The sequence below is a fragment of the Dipodomys spectabilis genome, unplaced genomic scaffold (genome assembly GCF_019054845.1).
Source record: "Dipodomys spectabilis isolate Male_0828 unplaced genomic scaffold, ASM1905484v1 ptg000152l, whole genome shotgun sequence".
NCBI classification, from domain to species: Eukaryota; Metazoa; Chordata; class Mammalia; order Rodentia; family Heteromyidae; genus Dipodomys; species Dipodomys spectabilis.
In genome coordinates this window covers 3,936,654-3,956,658 of record NW_024870829.1, presented here as the reverse complement: position 1 = coordinate 3,956,658, position 20,005 = coordinate 3,936,654, and the positions used below count along the sequence as shown (strand labels likewise).

Here is a 20,005-nt window from a genome sequence, read left to right as displayed (position 1 = left end):
GATTCAACTCCATAGTTTAGGAAAAATGAACTAAGAAATATGGCATGTTCTTTGTAATTTAATATTAGAAATTAGAGCAAAATGCCAGAAAGAGATTCTTTAAGAAGGAAGCAGAAGTCTTTGATAAGATATATTAAAGATTACCAAGGGACAAGTAATTTTATCTACATTTTCTATTATATGATAGCATTTTTGTCTGCTAATCACAGAGACTCAAGAAGATTTTTAATTATTATATGAAAATTTCATCATAATGATTGAACGAAATCAAGGAATAGATGGCTCAATAGCTGGTTGGTTCTGTTAAATAGTCCCATTATTTTGAATGATCTGGTGTTTTGTATGTGTGGAATTATGAATGTATTTTTTGACTGGGCAGGAAAGTTTGATTATTGGATCATTGTCTGATACCCAATGTCAGGAACCTAACCTGAGTCAGAGTGGTAATTATGTTTGTGTGTGCCTGCCAGTCTGTATTTAGAAGGAAATATCTTATTTCCCTCATGGTATATACTTAATTCTATTAGTAATACTACATTATTGACAGCAGATAAAGGTAATTAACATTTTGAAACATATGTTTATGTTCCTATGATTGCATGAACAAGCTAAAAAGTTATGCTTGGCTTATGAGTTTTGTGGAAGGTCAGCTGAAAGTATAACCATTTGGAATCTTGAGAAAGATATCATTGGCAATCATTTCAGTGTACATCAATTTTAGACAACACTTGCAAGGGTATGTTTCCTATATGTAAAGTCAACATTTATTGATTTTCCAAAGCAACACTATTATAGAAATTTGTAGGAAAACAAGTTAAATTATGGAAACACAAAAGTAATGTGACTATTGCATAGTTTTACATTTTAGTTTCATCAAGTAAAAATACCAATTATTTCTACTGTATAGGAAGGAAAAACCTAAATATTACAGTTTGTGCCATATTTCACATTGGGAAGCTTTGTCTATATCAATAACTTTATTTCTTTTGTTTCTGCTTTCCTATTTATAATGCTTCTTCTCATACTATTCTAAGGACTTTTTCTTTCTCCCAGTTTGGGGCTTAAACATACCTCATGATCTCAGTTTGTTTGTTAACGATAATCAGTCTACCATTTGAACCATGCCTCCAGCCCAGAAATTTTTGTAGTTAATTGGAGATAGAACCTCATGAACTTTCCTACCAGGTGGAAAAACATTATCCCACAAATCTCATCCTTCTTAATAACTAGGATTATAGAGATGAGTCATAGATCCTAAGAATCAATGACTTTTCATGTCTTATAGATTCCACATGTTTACTAGTAAGTGTAATAACATACGACCACAGATTGGGTAGCATTAATAGTGTAAATACATTGCCTCTGAGTTGGTGGAACTAGAACTCCAAGATCAGAGTTGGCTTCTTCTGAGTCCTCTTTCCTTGGCATATTCAAGGCCTTCTGCATCTCTTGGAGGAGACATCAACTTAAATGCTACCTTTGAGATTCTGTTTTCATATGCACTCAATTTCTAAGACAATGAGTTTTTTATCTTTAGTATGATTTCAGTGAGACACTATCCAACACATAGCATATTACTTAATGGGTAGAAGAAAATCTCTAATAGAAAATTATTTGTTTGGGGCATGGAATTATGGTTATACTTTAAAAAATAGCAAAAGAGGTAAAGGTTTTAATAGAGCTTGTAAAACGAGTTTGAAGTCTTGACCTTAGACATGCCAAATTCTTATCCTGGCACATACTTAAATTCCTAGCGGTACTGAAGGATTGAACCCAAAAGCCTATACTTGTGAAACAGCATCTCTACTACTACCATATCTGCAGATTATAATTGGATTGCTTATTTTGAGGTAGTATCATTATGCCTGGGCCTTCTTGGACTGCGGTCCTCCTAACACAAGCATAAAACATTGTACCCAGCAAATGGTTAGAGTATCTGAAACTACTTTTTGTGTCTGGGCTTGCCTGGAACTGGAATTCTCTAATTTTTGATACCCAAGTATATAACATTACAGGGTTGAGCCACTTTATCTGGTAAAGTGTACAATTTCAAAATATCTCGATATTGCCTATATTTCTGCTTAACATATATAGCTAACGTTAATTTTCTCCCTCTTTTGTTTAGTACACTGAGTTGAAAATATTGATTTCTTGATATACACGGCTTTGTTTTGGATGGAATCCCATCACAATAAAAAAATCTCCCAAAAGTTTATGTCAAAAATCATGGAAAACAAGACCTCAGGTTGGAAAGAAAACTCTGTTCCTTAAGGTATAAATGCAGTATGTTTATAGTGTTAGTCATTGTTTAAGTATGAGGAGGAAGGCAGAAATGTGAAAGATGTCAAGTCTCTGTAGAAATTCTGTAGTTGTCACTTTATGTTATCTTCCTTCCTTAAAGCTTGTTTTATTAAAACCCTCTTGGTGTATATTGGTTTGACTGATTGGTAATCTTCTTCAGGAAATGAAGCTGATTTTAGAAGGCTGATGGTGTGGTAAATAAAGGAATGATAAGAATGTGCACAGATATTGTCACAGAATGAGCCGACCAGGTTAACTACTGAACAGCAAAACAAAGCAAAGTTTCAAGTCTGATGATCCACATTGGAATATATATAGATAGATACACATACATATACATATATATACATACATACATGAAAAATTAAATCTCCAGTAGAATATAGAGAAACTTTGCATGACAAGTATTAAACTATGTCAAACTGGTTGCAGGAAAATTACAGTAAAATATCAATAGAATAGCAGTGATTTTGCATAGATTTTGTAAAGGATGAAAATTCTTCTCTCATTATATACTTTACAAATATTCTTAATATGTTTTAAGTTTTGTGTGTGTGTGTGTGTGTGTGTGTGTGTGTGTGTGTGTGTGTCTGTGTCTGTGTGTGAAAATACCGTACAGAATGGTTACAATAGCATTGGCATGTTAATGAGTACATTTCTTATGAAACATTGTTACCTCTTCCTTTGTTTCCCCTTACCATCCCTCCCATCTCCCCCTCTGGGACCTCCCTGCCACTCAGAGCCAAAGTTTTAAGTTTCATTTTCCTACATAACATCTTGTACATCTCATTGTTGCAATGAGTTCACATGTATCGCTTTTTAAACAATTTGGTTTTTCCCTTCCCCTCCACAAATTATACCAACATCAAATACAGTGAAAACAGGGTTAAGTTTATATATATATATATATATATATATATATATATATATATATATATATAAATATATATATATATATATATATATATATATATATATATATATATAATAGTAGGGGCATCTACACAATCTTGAAAGTTGGAATTACACAAAATATGCAACCTGGCTAGGCACTGGTGGTTCAAGGATGTAATCTTAGCTAGTTAAAAGGCTGAGATCTTCAGATCCCAGTTCAAAGCCAGCTTGAGTTGGAAAGTTCATTAGATTCTTATCTCCAATTAACCATCAGGGCAAACGGAGTTCCAGTTTAGATTGTATGTCAAGCACTGGCCTAAAACACAACCCAGGCCATGAGTTTAAGCCCTAGGATCAACAGAAACTAAAACATAAATTAAAAAATGGAGTTAGATATTTTAGAATGAAGCACAATTTTATATACTCTACATTGTTAGGAAGACTAGACTTCTGTGTTAGCTTTATAACCTACCATAGTAAGTGATACTGTCCATTTACTAAACAGAAAGGCTTACTCAGATTAACAAGTTTGAAGGTTTCAGTGTATGTTGTTGGTTTTATTGCTTTGGCGGCCTATGACAAGACAATGTCAAGGTGGGGAGGATGTCAGAGAAAAGTTTTTGACGTAGAATGATTAAAAGATAAAAGAAGAATGTATATGAGTATCTATGGTCTCATAGGTTTCACGCGGAAGAACTTAATCTCCATAAGAACTACTCAGGTATTCTACACAGTCTGGTAGGAAATAGAAAGTCTTTAACACATAGGTCTTTCTGGGGCATTCTAAATTCAAATGGCAACATCTTCACCAATGATAATGACTTGTCCAGGGGTGGAAGCAACTGGATATTTCTATAAATTCTAATCAGTGCCCAGCAGACTAAATATTTTATGGAATTCCTATTAAAATATTTTTTGCAAACTGACTGGGTCTTTATACTACATATGTGTATATCTGTGTGTTTGTATGTGTGTATTTTTGTGTTCGAATAAATGTATTAGTATGTCCTTTCGTTTTTCTTCCCATACCATGAAAGTCTGCCACAATTCCCAATCAAATCCTATCCAAGATTCAAACATTAATGCTATCCCAAAAGTTTTGCATGCCAACCCAAGTACATCCACCTCGTTTAAGATGTCTATGGTATAGGAAAATTTTAAGTCTTCCAATTACATTGTCACCAAGGAAACATCATACAATATTTCTTTTAAAAATACCTAGATTGTTGAACACTTTACCCAGAAAATTGAAGGAATACACTTTATTGGATTTAATTTAAATATTTAGTCACTTAAATGTATGTTCTATATCTACAACTTAGAGCCCTATTAAACTACATATTTGCAAAACTTATCTATTACCATCTTTCATGAAGACAGTCCTTGCTGAAAACAAACCAGATGTGGTAAACAAATTAATATGTATGCCATTGTCAAATGCTGTTGTTGTAAAGCATGGAAGTAACAGAGCAATTAATGCCTGTGAACAGCTAGTTCTAAGGAGTATGAAAAGTGATTACTATGTACCCTAAGTGGAAAAATCCACAGATGTTTCAGGTTGTGCTGCATTGTTGGCATTTGTGAGATATATTTTGGAAAGCACTATGAATGAAAGCATGCTATTTCATAAAACTTTTCTGAAGGCAAACTTATTGAAGCAAACCAAAGAATGGGATTTTTTTCCTTAACAAATGCTTTCTGGGTATATTGTGCTGTACACTATAATGATGAAATGATCATTTCTTTGGAAAAGTAATGAAAAATACTGTCACCTGTTGAATTTCTTTTTAAAGTATCTTAAATGACAAGGATGAGGAAATTTAAATGGGTTCATATTATCCAGTATTACTTTAATTTTATATTATAAGTTAAAACAAACTGACAGAGTATTAGTCCATCAAGATTTACAGAGTAAGTTTCTGGCATATATTTTCTTTTGTTGCCCTTTTTTTGGGGGGGGGGTGATATAAATATATTTTTGTCAAAAAGGCAACTTGGTCTTAACCATTACCCACAAAATTTATGCGGTTATAGAATCAGAGTTTTTTTGATTAATTTAAGACAATACTAGGTTCATTTTATGTCAACACAAAATATAAAAACCAATGACATTTTCACTGAACATCCACTCATAAAAAACCATGAATTAATAAAGTAAAACTCTATGTCAATTTTTTGTTGGTTGTGGGCCTCGAACTCTGGGCCTGGGCACTCTGCCTCACCTCTTCAGCTCACAGCTGCCACTGTACCACGTGAGCCACAGTGCAGTTTCTGGTTTTAGGAGGTTTGTTGGAGATAAGATTCTCACAGACTTTTCTGCCCAGGCTGGCTTTGAACAACTATCCTCAGATCTCAGACTCCAAAATAGCGAGGATTACAGGAATGAGCCAACAAAGCCCAGATCCAAGTCAATTTTTAAAAAGCAAGCTTTGATACTTCTCCACATAGAGCTCCTCTATGACCCAGCAATCCCACTTTTGGACATTTACCCAAATGTTTACAAAAAAAGACCACACTAAAGCTACCAGCATGACTGTTTATTGCAGCACTATTTACTATAACTAAGATATGGAACCAACTCAGATGCCCCTCAGTAGATGAATGGATCAAGAAAATGTGGTATATATACACAATGGAATTCTATGCCTCCATCAGAAAGAATGGCATTGCCCCATTTGTAAGGAAATGGAAAGACTTGGAAAAAATTCTATTAAGTGAAGTAAGCCAGGCCCAAAGAAACATAGATCCCATGGTTTCCCTTATTTGCAATATCTAGTATATGTCTGAGTCACGCAGTAAAGGTCAGAAAAGGTGATGTTAGGGAAATGAATCCTAAGATTTGTATTCAAATGTTTTTTTCTTTCATGTGATTTTTTCTAACACATTTATAAGATTATTTCCTTGTTGCTTTGTATGTTCCCTCCCCCACAGTATAACCTCTGCTTTCACTGTATTTGATGTCAGTATAATTTGTGGAGGGGAAGGAGAAAAACAAACCGTTTAAATAGAGATACAGGTGGACCCATTGCAACAATGAGGTGTACAAGTCGTTAGGTCGAAGAATGAACTTTACAACTTTGGTGCACGAGGGGGGGGGGGTAGTGGGGCGGATTGGGTGGGGGGGCGGGGTTAGGATGGGAAGGGATGGGAAGGGGAAACAAAGGAGGAGCCTACAATGCTTGATAAGAAATGTACTCATTATCTTGCCCATGCAATTGTAACCCCTCTGTACAGTATTTTCATAATAAAAAAAAGAAATGTACTCACAAAAAAAAAAAAAAGCAAGCTTTGATACTTCTGGTTTTTCCAATAAACAATTTTATTTTTTCAGCATTAGTTTATAAAACTATGTGTTATTTTTAGATGTAACTGGGATTTTTCAAACAATTCAAGTATAATTTTTACTATTACTCTGTATCTCACAAAAATTCATTATTATTGACTTTGCACAGTCAATTACATACTATCTTACACACTATTATTATTACATTCTATATTGCATATAGTGTAAAGTGAAAATAATTTGCACCATTTCATATAAATTACTAGGTGTTATTTTTTCATTATAAATTCACATTTGTGGTTTTACAATAAGGGAAAAAAAGATTTTAGAGTTAAAATAAAATATCAATGTGTAGAGTGTCCCAATTAAAACAAAAATTCTGAGTTCCTACAGACAAAATTATTTTCCTTTTACTAAAGACTTTGAAGTAATACCTTTGGAAATAGTGAGGAAAAGGAAGCAGAATTCAACTCACATCAATCCATGTCTCTGTTATTTTGCTATCCCCTTCACTAAGACCTGCCCGCTCCCACTTGCCAGTGTCTCTCTTAGAATTCTATTTGGGAAAGTTCTAAGTCACGGATTATTTTTGTACTTCCTGTTATATGAAACAAAATATATACACAAAACTCTTGAAATAAAATGTACACACATGTTAAAGTCACCACAGCTGGAAAAACAACAAAGAAATGGATCTCCTCCAGGAACAAAAACATGTTGGGCCCAGTTTTTTTTAAGTGCAAACTCAAATACATGTTAATTTGAGTAGAGATATAATTATAGCTGTCATTCAGAAATAAGGTTGTGCAAATTAAATTCATCTGTATGAACCTAATATAGCAGATCTTTTGGCTCAAATTGTTTAAAACAAATGTAACTATATATTAAGAAAGATCTGCACATATTTAAAAGGAAAAATGCTATAGTATTAAATCACAAAAATCATGACATACTAAAAAAATCCAGAAATACAATGAATAAGTCCAATAGTATCAATATTGAGAAGTAAATACCACTGATTTAACAAGAACAAAATATACAAGTAATAGAATTTGAGCAGTGTGCTTGAGTGTACATAATTTTAAACTGCTCCAAATTACACTGTTTGTAGATTACTGAATGTGGGTTATCTAAAGGAAAACATCAGCACATTACATAAATGAAATTAAAAATCTCATGAAAAGAGAATAGTAGTTTCTGGAAAATACTATTTTAATAATTGGTGGTCAAAATGTTTCTAGTACTGACAAAATTGCATACCTATTTAGTTAGACGCAAAAAAGACCCAAGCTACACGAGCTGATTTGAAACTTTGGCAAAGTATACAACTATAGCATTATAATGCAATTTGATTCTGGCATGGAATTCATTTCATCTTTGATCTGACAAATGAATACATGAAAGAACATAGCTTCTCCAACTAAATTCAAGCCCTAACTAAGCATAAAATCAGAAAAGTCATCATGCAAGACGTATTACAACTGGGGTAAAAGAAAAATAAGTCATACTGATTCTGTATTTATTTTAATTGTTGATTTTTTCATAAATAATTTCCTTTAGCTTGCATTTTCAAAACATTGTGTTACATGATGTATATCTTGGCAACTAATTTTGGATGCCTCTTTAAATTTTGTTGAGTATAATGTTTCACTTCAGTTCCTAAACCATGAAATGATGTTGTTTACAAAACAAATGCTAATAACCACTGTTTATAATACGCAAAATCACATAACATGACACTAGTAAGTATAGGTTAACATTTTGATATCATGGTCTCATGACTGATGAGGCCTATCTGCATGAGTATAGTTGTACCTAAATTTAACCACTGTTAAAAAATGTTTATATATTTATCTGTCTCCCATCAGAGATTAAACCTGAGTATAAAGCCTAAGGAAAATGATAAGGTAAGAATTTAGCTATTCTGGATATAAAGTAAACAAAATGCAGCATAGAGTAACTCACTGGTTTAAAGCCAAGCTATTTCTCCAAAACATTCTAAGCATTTCCTTACAATGTGTATTATTCTCAAGAAGGGAATGGGGAATGTGAGGACTAACCAAGTACTGTCTTCAAATATACGTAATTTGGATTTAGCCCTTTATTTCACAATAAGCATTTTTGATGAAAAAAAAACTGTTTGAATAATTAATTTTCTGGTCAGGTATAATATATCCTAGTTGCATAAACCAAACTGCATTCATAAAATGATATATTGCAATTAAGTAAAAAAAATCATATTCAATAAATAGCAAAAAGTGTATACCTATAGAGAATATTTTGAAGAATGCATTAGAAATATTCTAATATAATACTTAATTTGATTGAACAATTTCACATTGACAGTAATTAACTAGAATACTTTAATGCTAATTGGACAAGATTGTCTTTCAAAATGAGCAAAGACTATTTCTCCTTTTAGTTTGTCAGGGAAATAACTGACAAAAAAGGAAATTAACATATGAATCTATAACAACTGGAATGAATTTTTCTTTTTATTAACAAATAATAATTTCACAAAGTAATTTTATTGTGTTATACACATATGTCCACATAATGTTGCTTATTAAATTTTATTTCTTTTATTAATTCATTATCCTATTTTTATACTGAAATTTTTTTATGTGATCATACTAACTTATGAAGTATTTGAACATATTTATTCCACACTACTTCTCTTCATCTCCTCATTCACTTTTTTCCAAACTCAATCAGTTCCATCTTTTATACGTGGGTCATTCATTTTATTTTCTGGATCTAGAGTCTACATGTGAGAAATCTAGTATTTGTTTACACAGTACGGCTTATTGCTTTAATATGAAGGTTTCCATTTCTATCTATTTTCCTGAAGATGAAGGTATTTCATTACAATGAGTGGCTAAATAATATATCATTGTGTATATATGCATATATATATTACAATTTCTTTATTCAATCAATGATTAAGGAACATGTAGGTGAATTATGTGTTCATTTTTTAATGGGAGAAGGAAGGATAGAAATAATGATGTTTGGATTGAGATACGTGATCTTCAGGTTGGCACTCTATTTGAAACATCCTCCCAGCTTCACTTTCATCAGTATTTCAATAATGCATTATATTTAAAATATGATATTTAATTACATTTGTGAAGGTGTTCTTTTTCAGTAATTATTTTTTATTACAGTGTTACATTTAGTATGTCATGTGAGTATGGGGATGTATGTGAACATGAATATGCATGCATGTTTGTAGGGAAGCTGAATGCATATGAGATACAGAATTCAAATAAAAGTTTGAGACCTATAAGTTGCTAAATTGATGTATATGTCCAGTTTGTGGAGTGTGATTTCAAGATCACATTTTGGTAGGTTTCATACCAAATAAGTAGATGTTTCTAATCCAAAATCTTTTTTTTTAATCTTTCTTTTTTTTATTATTTTATTTTATTTTTTTTGTGAACACACTCTACAGAGGGGTTACAATTACATGGGCAGGATAATGCGTACATTTCTTATCAAGCATTGCAGCCTCCTCATTTGTTTACCCTTCACATCCATTCCCAGCCTCTCCCACACCCAATCCTCCTCGCCTCCACCTCTCCACCCGCCCCCCCCCGCACCAACATTGTAAAGCTCGTTTTCGACATGACAAATTGTACTTCTCATTGTTGCAACAAGTCCACCTGTATCCTTAAACGACTTGTTTTTCCCCATCTTCTCTACAAGTTATACTGACATCAAATATAGTGAAAGCAGGGGTTGTATTGTGGGGGAGGGACATACAAAGCAACAAAGAGATAATCTTATAAATGCGTTAGAAACAATCGCATGAAAGAAAAAAAAACATTTGAATACATATCTTAGGGTTCATTTCCCTAACATCAACTTATCTGACCTTTTCTGCTTGACTCATACATATACTAGATATTGCAAATAAGGGAAACCATGGGACCTATATTTTTTGGGCCTGGCTTACTTCACTTAATATAATATTTACCAAGTCTTTCCATTTCCTAACAAATGGTTCCTATTTCCTATAAAGTAAATCAAGCAGAGAAATCAGGTTAAGATCTGAAAGAGCCTTTAAAAAAGTCTTTGACCTTGAAAATTGTCCTGGGTATGAATTTTTGGAGAAATATCCCCATTCAAAATAGAAGGACACATTTTTTAACATTATGTTGGTACTGGGTTTTGAACTACTGGCCTTGAGCTCTATCTGGGCATTAATTCTCAATGTTTGGATGATACCACCTGAGTCACACCTTCACTTCTTCCTATTACTACAAGTGGAGAAAGGAATCTTTTAGGTTTATTCATTTGGAATAGCTTGGAATTGCAATTGTCAAATTTGAACCTACCTAGTAGCTAGGTGGAAGCCACTGGTGCTCTACTAAAACTCACTTCTTTTAAAAATAAATATTCAGAAAAAGGAGAAAAAAATATTTGTTCAATGATTTATATGTTGTCTGATAAACCAAATCACTTGCTACTGGAAGATAGAAAGTGAGAAGTTAGAGATGAATACGGAGGGCAAAGACAAAAGAAATGAAGAAGGGAAGAGAGAGTAAATGAGGGCAGGAGAAGGGAGGATAGGAGAGGAGGGGTGAGCTGAATTGTTTATAAGGTATTATTGTACAATCAGTGCCTTTGCATTTATATAGCCAAAGCTTTATATTTTTGGTGGTAGTAAGTTGAGATATAAAATACCAATTTACAGCTAAAAACCTGTTAGTGTGCTTCCTTCTGCACCAAGGGTGCAACAGTTAGGTTACTGTTACAGAGAAGGAAAGAGTAATCAGTTTAAGTGATTCTGAGAAACAATAATTGACATGCCAGGAATGCTCCCTTGTATGCTGAAGTCAAGCATCACTATTGTTCCCTGATCTAGTATTCCTCTCAACAAGAATAGCAAAAACAAGAGGAAGGAGATTTCTGAGTAATAATCATCTTTCTGTTTACCCTTTTCCCTTGGCCTCTCAAACAATAAAGCCAAAGGAGACTTAACCTGAGCTAGTGGGGTAAATGGGAGAAAAAAGGCCAGTCTAGCTTAATGTGAAAGTTTTAAAATAATTGGGGCAGCGTTTCAAATACTGAAATAAAACGTTTGTAATTATTAATAAAAAGTAACTCTGAATTTATCGAAAAGTTAGAAGACTAAAGTTCTCACTCCATAGTGGAATCTGCATAATTAAACTGACTCCTGCTACTATCATCAGAAAATGAAGACCGCTCCTAAACTTCCAATACTAGGTAAATTACCCTCGACTTTCACTTAAAATGTGTGAATATGATGCAGAAGACATTACTCATGTAACTGTAACCCCTCTGTACACGATTTTTACTATAAAATGTATAAAAATTAGAAAAGTGGAATGATTGACAATGATCCAGATGTATTGTACATTGAAATGCACATACACATTATTCAACACTGACAAAATGAAGTGAAACTCCTTTGCATGACTTGCTAAAGATTAAATTTTTTTGAAGTTTTAATACTAAATGACCAGAGCATAAACCTTTAGAGATAAATAAGAGGATAGCATTGACATATTGTTGAGGCTTGTGCTCCTTTCAATACACAAAAAATTAATGTGTCAAGTTTGCTGCAAATGTAAATTGTAATTTGCCAATTCTTTTTGCAAATTGCCCAAATTATAGAGAACCAAATTCCACTATCCCTTCAGTCTCACCAAAAATTTGTATAGACCTTTAGGTTTCTCGGTTGTTTCTAAATATCTTAATGTAATGCACGGGAACCAAAACTAAATTCTTTTAAAATCATCTCACTCAGACATAGGTATGGATAGATAATTGATGTGTGCAGAATCAGAAATATTCAGAAGGCTGTAAATGAATGCTTAGTAATTTTCTCTCTTCTGGGTCATAGAATACAGCCTGTCCTTGTTAGGAAAATTTAGGAGAATGGAAAAGGAATAGGACGGACTACATCATCAATAGGCGAGGACTGTTTATTGTCGAAAAGCAGGTTTGGAGGTTGTGTGAGGGAGCTGAAACAGGATCTGAGTTTTTATAGGAGGACTGAGCAAGGAGGTAGAGGTTAATGAAAAGCCCCTAGGTCAAGGAAAGCGGGGACCTTTCAGTTGGGCCCACAATGGGATGTTTACAACTGGGATTATATAGATTGTCCTGCCTGCACTTAAAAGGAGTTCACACATACCTGGGATTTGCCTGTATTGTGTATGAGCCTGGGACAGCAGGGTTGGGGTCAATCCTTCATATTCCATCTTTAGATACATGAAATGATAGGGCCAAGTGGGGAGAAGCAAGTTCTTCATATAGGGTCTTTGGATACATAAAAAGAATTGGGCTGAGAGAGGAGAATCATGCAGGTATGAGAACAAAGCAGATTCCATCATTTTGAACCCTGGAGTATAAAAGGTGGAGGGGCATCATGGTCTTTTCTGGTTACTTCCAGCTGTCATCAGTGTGTCCAGGAGTCACTGGGGCTGGCGTCTTCAGGTCCAGGTCTGTGCTCGGTTCAGAAGAGTGTAAGCAAAGCCTCTGGGTGCCTGCAGTAATAGGATGTCCTTGACTTGGTCCCAGGTTTGAGTGAGGGCTGTTATCCTGTTAGACAGAAACTTGAAAATGCTGAGATCAGGCAAAAGGCTGACAAGGTGGCAGGACTAGTTGATAAGAGTGACATCAGAAAACACAACCAGGGAATAATCCAGAAAAGTTCCATTTGGATCATGAGCCTATAACCAGTCAGAAACTAGGGCTGGATTGGAGTAGTTAAGGGCCTGGTGAGAGACCTTGATCATTTCCTATAAATAGCAGGTAACAAAGGCAAGAATGTAAATTCCTGTGCATTTAGAAGTTAGACAGATATGGAAATTAGATGGACAAGCTTCTGGACTTGTTTCTATTGGCCTCCTGGGTCTGGTTAATTTTGAAAGGGCAGTCACAAAGTGGCTGATGTAACATCTTTTCCTCTTATTCTTTTCCACCTTGTCCTTGGATCTAGGTGCTTGTGGCTGGGATATGGGCTTTGAACTCAAGGCCTGAGCATTTTCCCTGAGCAATTCTGCTCGAGGCTAGCATTCTACCACTTTCAGTCACAGGGCCACATTTAGCATTTGGCTGGTTAATTTTTGAGCCAGCTTCCACCCTGGCTCTTTGATGGTTAGTTGGGTGATAGAGTCTCAGGGATTTGTCTGCCTGGGCTGGCTTTGAACTGAAATCTTTGCCACAAAAACCCTTTATCATTTCCAATTAATGCAACAAGGAGATCAGTGAGAACAAGTAGAGTTTATGTGCACCCTACCAAGAATTAATCAACAAATACTTGCCAGAACTCTGCAATGACAAAATTCAAGAGATAGGATGAGAGTTTGAGCATACCTTGTATGCCTGGAAAACCTGATAACTAAATTGTATGAGAGGCTCTCCTGGACTATACATGTTTCAATAGTATTACAACATAGCTGGCTTTTTCATATCAGGATGAGTAAGGTTTAAAGAGAGTGTCCACAAGAGTCTTAGTGTTTGTAAATCTAAATCAGTCTTTTACCAAGAATCAGCTGTGTGTGATGGAGTCAGGCAGGAATCCAGTGTACCATGGTGGAGGTAGGATGGTCCAGGCAGGATCTGGGCAAGATTGCCTCCCTCGGATGAATTTTCAAAACTCCTGGTTAGTTACTTACAAAATTATACACAGACGTTAAAGAAACGACTTTAGATGGACATAGATAATGACATGCTACTTTTAATGTTAAATAACAGCCAAAAATTACTTACCAACTTCACTCACAAGCTGTCTTTTAAGGCATACTCATACCATCTTTTATACTCGAACTTTCTGGGGACAGAAACAGATATGTGCAACAAACATTTTAAGACAATTCTTACCTCCTTACTGGTTTGTTTTTCATCACAGCTGGCTAGGACCTGAGCTGGGTCTCATTCCTTTTACTACTATCCTTGAAAAAAAGGTTTTCTTTTAACAAGCAGCACATTTGATAGGAAATATCACTATCAAGACATAGAAGAAGACAACTTGTTACACAGTTTTTATAATGAGATTATGTTGAACATGTTTTCACACACACATTTAAACTAAAGTTCTAAGATGCACTTGGGTTTTTAAAAAATGAAAATCGGCAGTATATTTTTTTGGAATTCCAGTGACAAAGTGATATTTTTCCCAATATGATAAAACCACGTGGTCAATGTCAGAATAGTAGGCAATACCAAACAAAATGCAAGGCAAATTTTGACAAACAGAATTTCAACCCTTAAACCAACATTGATAACAAGAGCAGAAAACCTTTAAATCAATTTTGGGGATGAGGTGGATTAGTATATGAATTAAATATGTTAACCCTTAGAAGAGTGAAGAGGAGAGGGGAGTAAGGTTGGTGGAAGAATGGGGGATGTAGAAAAACCCATCATGTGGTCTTAGTACCCCCAGATAGAGTGCCTTGTACATCTCATTGCTACAATGGGTCAACCTGTACTTTTTCCTTGTATCTTAAATGAAGAAATGCTGGCTTGATTTATGTTGATTCTACTTGTGTAGACACACCTAAAATCACTCACCAAGTCCAAAAGCACACAAATGAAATGCATCTTTTGTCGGTTGGTACAATTGTATTCTACACATTTATTGACAGGTTACAAATTATTCTCAAATTTTAATACATTACAAATACTTTTTCTTATTTTCGTGGCCAGGAAATGGAAGACCTCAGACAGCAATTCTCACTTTAGACTTATCACATGGGTTGGTTAAATGTTGAACTGAGCTCCAGTCTTCTGTGGACTCACACATTACTTAGGAATTGATGCTGGCTGTTGGAAAAGAGCTCAAGGAAAGATGCCGTATAACTTTATTCTTTACCAGGGTATTCTCCTGCTTTTTTGGTTGTTGAGAGTGTCTACAAGAGCAAACATTCTATGGGGAGCAAGGAGGCACCATATGACCTATACTTACTGAGATTTCTGGGTGATTTGCTATCACTTGTACTGTATTTGCAAGTCGAATCTGTCAAAACCTACCAGTTCTAAGAGATAAGAGAAGTGCTAAAATAAGTCTTAGAGACAAATATATCTTCAACATATTTGGTTCCAAGCATTCCGTCTAGGGCATATTCAACAAGTAGTGAAACTTGTGTTGGCTGTATCTATGCGTCTTTCTCCATGTGTGCATGTATACATGTGTATATATATATGTGTGTATTTGTATGTAGAGCAATATACATGTGTACATATATAAGGGCATATACACACATATATTCATATATAAATAAATATATATGTGCATATATTTATATATATATCAGGTGTTCAGTGATTTAATCTAGACTTCCCAGCACATTGTCATTCTCACAAAGTGTACATGATAAACTGCTCTGAGGATCTGTGCTCACTTCCCCCACTTCCTTGTTTTTCATCCCTGTGAACAACTTCAGCCTACTTTCCATAGGATACCTTTGTTTTTGTTACTTACTGATATTAAAAGAAAAAGGTTGCTTGTAAAAGGAAAAGATCTTTTAGGACGCAGGTTAAAAGTATTTTATCCATCCCAATGATTCCTATGAGGAAAATTTGTAATAGTACTAAAAGTGAAAAGGAATTCCTAGATCTGTTGTTTTGCCATTTACAATGGCAAAGAATAATATCACGTCACTCTTATAACTCTTAAAGAATGCAAGGGTAACTGATCGTCCCTATCATGTTCCCAAAATCCCAGTGGTTCCTGAAGGACAATAGTAGCTCAGCAGAAATTCTAAGTAGCAGACATGGAGCATGAAAGAGAAAGAGAGGAAATAGAGAATGAAAGAGAAATATCATAATACTGAAAGTGCATAACAGATAAACAAGAGCTGCATGAGAATATTCATACTGCTATCTTTAGACTCTATATGTACATTTGAAGGTATTTGATGTATGATAACCCATCAACACCACATTCCTCAGCACCACATAAGCAGAAAATGATGGAAGTGGTGCTGTGGCTCAAGTGGTAGCAATAGCCTTGAGATGAAGAGCTGAGGAGCAGTACACAGGACCCAGAGTTCAAGCCCCACAAGCAACAGAAACAAAACCAAAACACTAAACACAAAACCGTCTCTCAATTTTGTGGCCTCAACTCTGTAAAACCACTGTTTCAGCCTAGGGCTAGGATTTATGTGTGGACATTTATCAACACTCCTGATTCAAACTCTACTTGAGAATATTTTAGTCAATATTTTGTTCTTAATTTTGCTCTTTGTAAATTCACATGCACCTATAAAAATGGTGTGGCCATCCCAGTAACATTCTCAAAGTACCTCGTAATGATGACTTATAAAAAGTTGTATTATATTACAACAAGGAAAACAATGCTGCAAATAAAGAAAACCAATAATTAAATATTAATGATTAATAAAATAAAAACCAAATACCATTGTTTCCAGTATTTGAAGTGTACTACATATTAGATTTTACTATTTTCTCATATTCCTGCACATTTAAAACTGGCTAAGATTATGATGTTCAACAAGAGTTTTATAGGCTATGAGTAGTCTTTAAATTTACCCTCTAAGATTACTATTTATGTCTCATCTCATCATCTGTATATGGTTTATATAATCATTTTTGTTCCTCGCTAACATATAAAGTAAGGAAGCCCTAAAGTTTTTACAGAAACTGTGTAGTTAACAAAGTCTTAACTCTTCACTGTTTCTTCATACAAAGACTTTGCAACTTCTCATTAGTAAAGTTTCTATAAACTCTGAAATGTACATACTTAGTTGTATATGTCTGCTACCATAAATCTTAAATACTTTATAGAAAAGTTATATGACCTACCAAACAATCTTAATTTTGGCATATAAGCAAATTCCCAAAATTAAACATATTTAAAACATTAAAACTTAAAAAAGTACTTAACACTTGCTGCAGTGTTAATTATGATAGGTGCCTTGTATAGAATAATTGAATTTCTCCTCCTACACATCTGTTGAACAACAAATACCTGGAATTATTTTGTTTTAACATATCTTGAATTTAGTCTTAAATGTGTGCTTATGTAAGAAATACATGGTTCTAAAATTTCACGACAAATCTTTTGAACTTACTTTTTGTTGAATTGTCTAGTTTAAGAAAATCAATTCTACTTTATATATAAAAAATGTTCTGTGCTCAATTCAACAGCACATACACTAAAATTGGAACAATACAGAGAAGATTAGCATGGTCCCTGTACAAGTGTGACACGCAAATTTGTGAAGCGCTCCACATTTTTACAATAACAGATGCTGGAGGGGATGTGGCAAGAAGGGAACCCTACTTCCTTTTTGGTGGGAGTGTAAACTTGTTCAACCACTTGGAAAGCAGTATGGAGGTTCCTTAAAAGATTCCTCATAGAGCTCACAAATGACCAAGCAATCCCACTTTTGGGTATTCACCTAAATAGTCAGCAACAAGACCATATAAAAATTACTAATACAATTATGTTTATTGCAGCATTATTTCCCATAGCTAAGATATGGAACCAACCAGGATGCCCCTCAGTAGATGAATGGATCAAGAAAACGTTGTGAGTTTGTGTGTGTGTGTGTGTGTGTGTGTGTGTATGGGAATTCTATCGTCCATCGGAAAGAATGACATCACCCAATTTGTTACGGAATGGAAAGACTAGGAAAAATTATATTAACTAAAATAATCCAAGTCCAAAGAAACATCAGTCACGTGGTATCCCTTATTGTCAATAATTAATATATGTCGTGGATAAGCAGAAAAGGTCAAAAGCTATGTGCATGTGAATAGATAAGGTGATGTTAAGCTTAATGAACCCCAAGATAGGGACACAAGTGGTTTTTTTTCTTGCTGTTGTTTCTAAAGTATTTATAATGTACAATGTAATTTTTTTTGTTTTTTATATGGTCCTCCCACACTTTTTTTTGGGGGGGTCCAGTAGTGGGGCCTGAACTCTGGGCCTGAGTGCTGTCCCTCAGCTCTTCAGCTCAAGGCTAGTGCTCTACCACTTCAGCCACAGTTCCACTTCTGGCTTTTTTTTCTTAGGTGGTGCTGGGAATCGAACCCAGGGCCTCAGGCATGCAAAGCAAGCGCTCTTACCACTGAGCCACCTTCCCAGCCCCTGAAATAAACATTTTTTACAGTCAACCTTGAAAAGCCATCTTGATAAACCATTTCTGTAAGTGGTAGCAGAATATTATTGATGGCTTTGCAAGGATGCCAGATTGCCTCATTTTGAGATAATTAAAACAGGAATTTAGTCAGCTGTTTTTTTTTATCATTAGGACAAAAACCCATTGACTCTAGTCCAGGTGATCACTGTGGCCCAGAGAAGCTAATACATTGACTAGTAATCCTAGACCTCTAAAAACAAAACAAAACAAACAAGTAAAAATCTCCGGTAAGCAAGGCCAGTCAAGGCTCCTATCACAGTCTACATGAAGTCAGGCAAAATACTGAAGCTGGGAGTCATTTAGCTGATAACTAATATATTTTTTATGAGGCAGACTGAAATAAAAGACTCCTGAGAGAGGGTAGGAAAGACTGATCAGAGGGACTAAAATTGGTCACACAAAGATTGGAAAATAGAATTCCTTATAAAACAAATAAATCATAGAAAGCCTGTGCACGTGAGAACAACACAGAAGACCAATTCCAGAAATGCACATTTTCTTAGAGGTCACCTTAATGAATTATCAATTGAAATTTTTGAAATTTAAATATTTGACCCAAGTGGAAGAAGGACAATTGCTCAAGAGAAAGAAAAACTCATCACTCTGTTAGGAGGTCCAATATCACATTAAGAAGTAATCAAGCACAGATTTGTAATAAAAAGAGAAAACAATTATTCGAAATGAGGGTTTCATTTGTTTTGATGTATATGTTTTTGATTTAGGTGCTAGCGATTACCATACAATTGATCCAGTCCCACAGTTGAGTTGACATTGACTGCAGTATTCCCACATGAAGGAAAAGAGAAAATTTACAAATGTCAGATCAAATGAGTTGAGGATGAAGTGTTTTAATAGTAATATATGAGGTTTAGACACAGGTGAAGAGGTGGATTTTCTTTTATAAAAATCCCCCATTTTTAGCCTGGTGACAGTGGCTCACAGCTATAATCTTAGCTACTCAGGAAGCTAAGATCTGAGGACTGCTGTTCAAAGCCAACTTGGGCAGGAAAGTCCCTGAGACTCATCTCCATTTAACCACCAGAAAACCAGAAGTGGCAATGTGGTTCAAAAGGTAGAGCATTCACCTTGAGTTGAAGAGCTCAGGGACAGTGCCCAAGCGCAGACTTCAAGCCCCTCGACCACCACCACCACCAACAAAAGTCTCCCTTTTCTTGGACTGCCTACAGCTTTTCCTAACATTCAACAAAGAAGACATTTTGTTACCCACTACAGGTAAGTCCTATTCTAGCTGTTGCAAATAGAAAGATTTTGTATCTTATGTCAAAAGGTTCATATTTGGGGAAACAAATACAAGCAGTGGTAACTTTTTTTCCAGTCCTTGAACTCGGGACCTGGGCCCTGAACATTGTTATACTGGTAGCTTTAA

General features: G+C 34.8%; 1 non-coding gene across 1 annotated transcript; it reads left to right on the top strand.

The window, feature by feature from the left end:
• Positions 1 to 17,604: 17,604 nt before the first annotated feature.
• On the top strand, positions 17,605 to 17,711 carry LOC122118445. Its single transcript, XR_006149367.1, has one exon. It is a non-coding gene; the product is annotated as a U6 spliceosomal RNA (small nuclear RNA).
• The last annotated feature ends 2,294 nt before the right edge of the window (positions 17,712 to 20,005 follow it).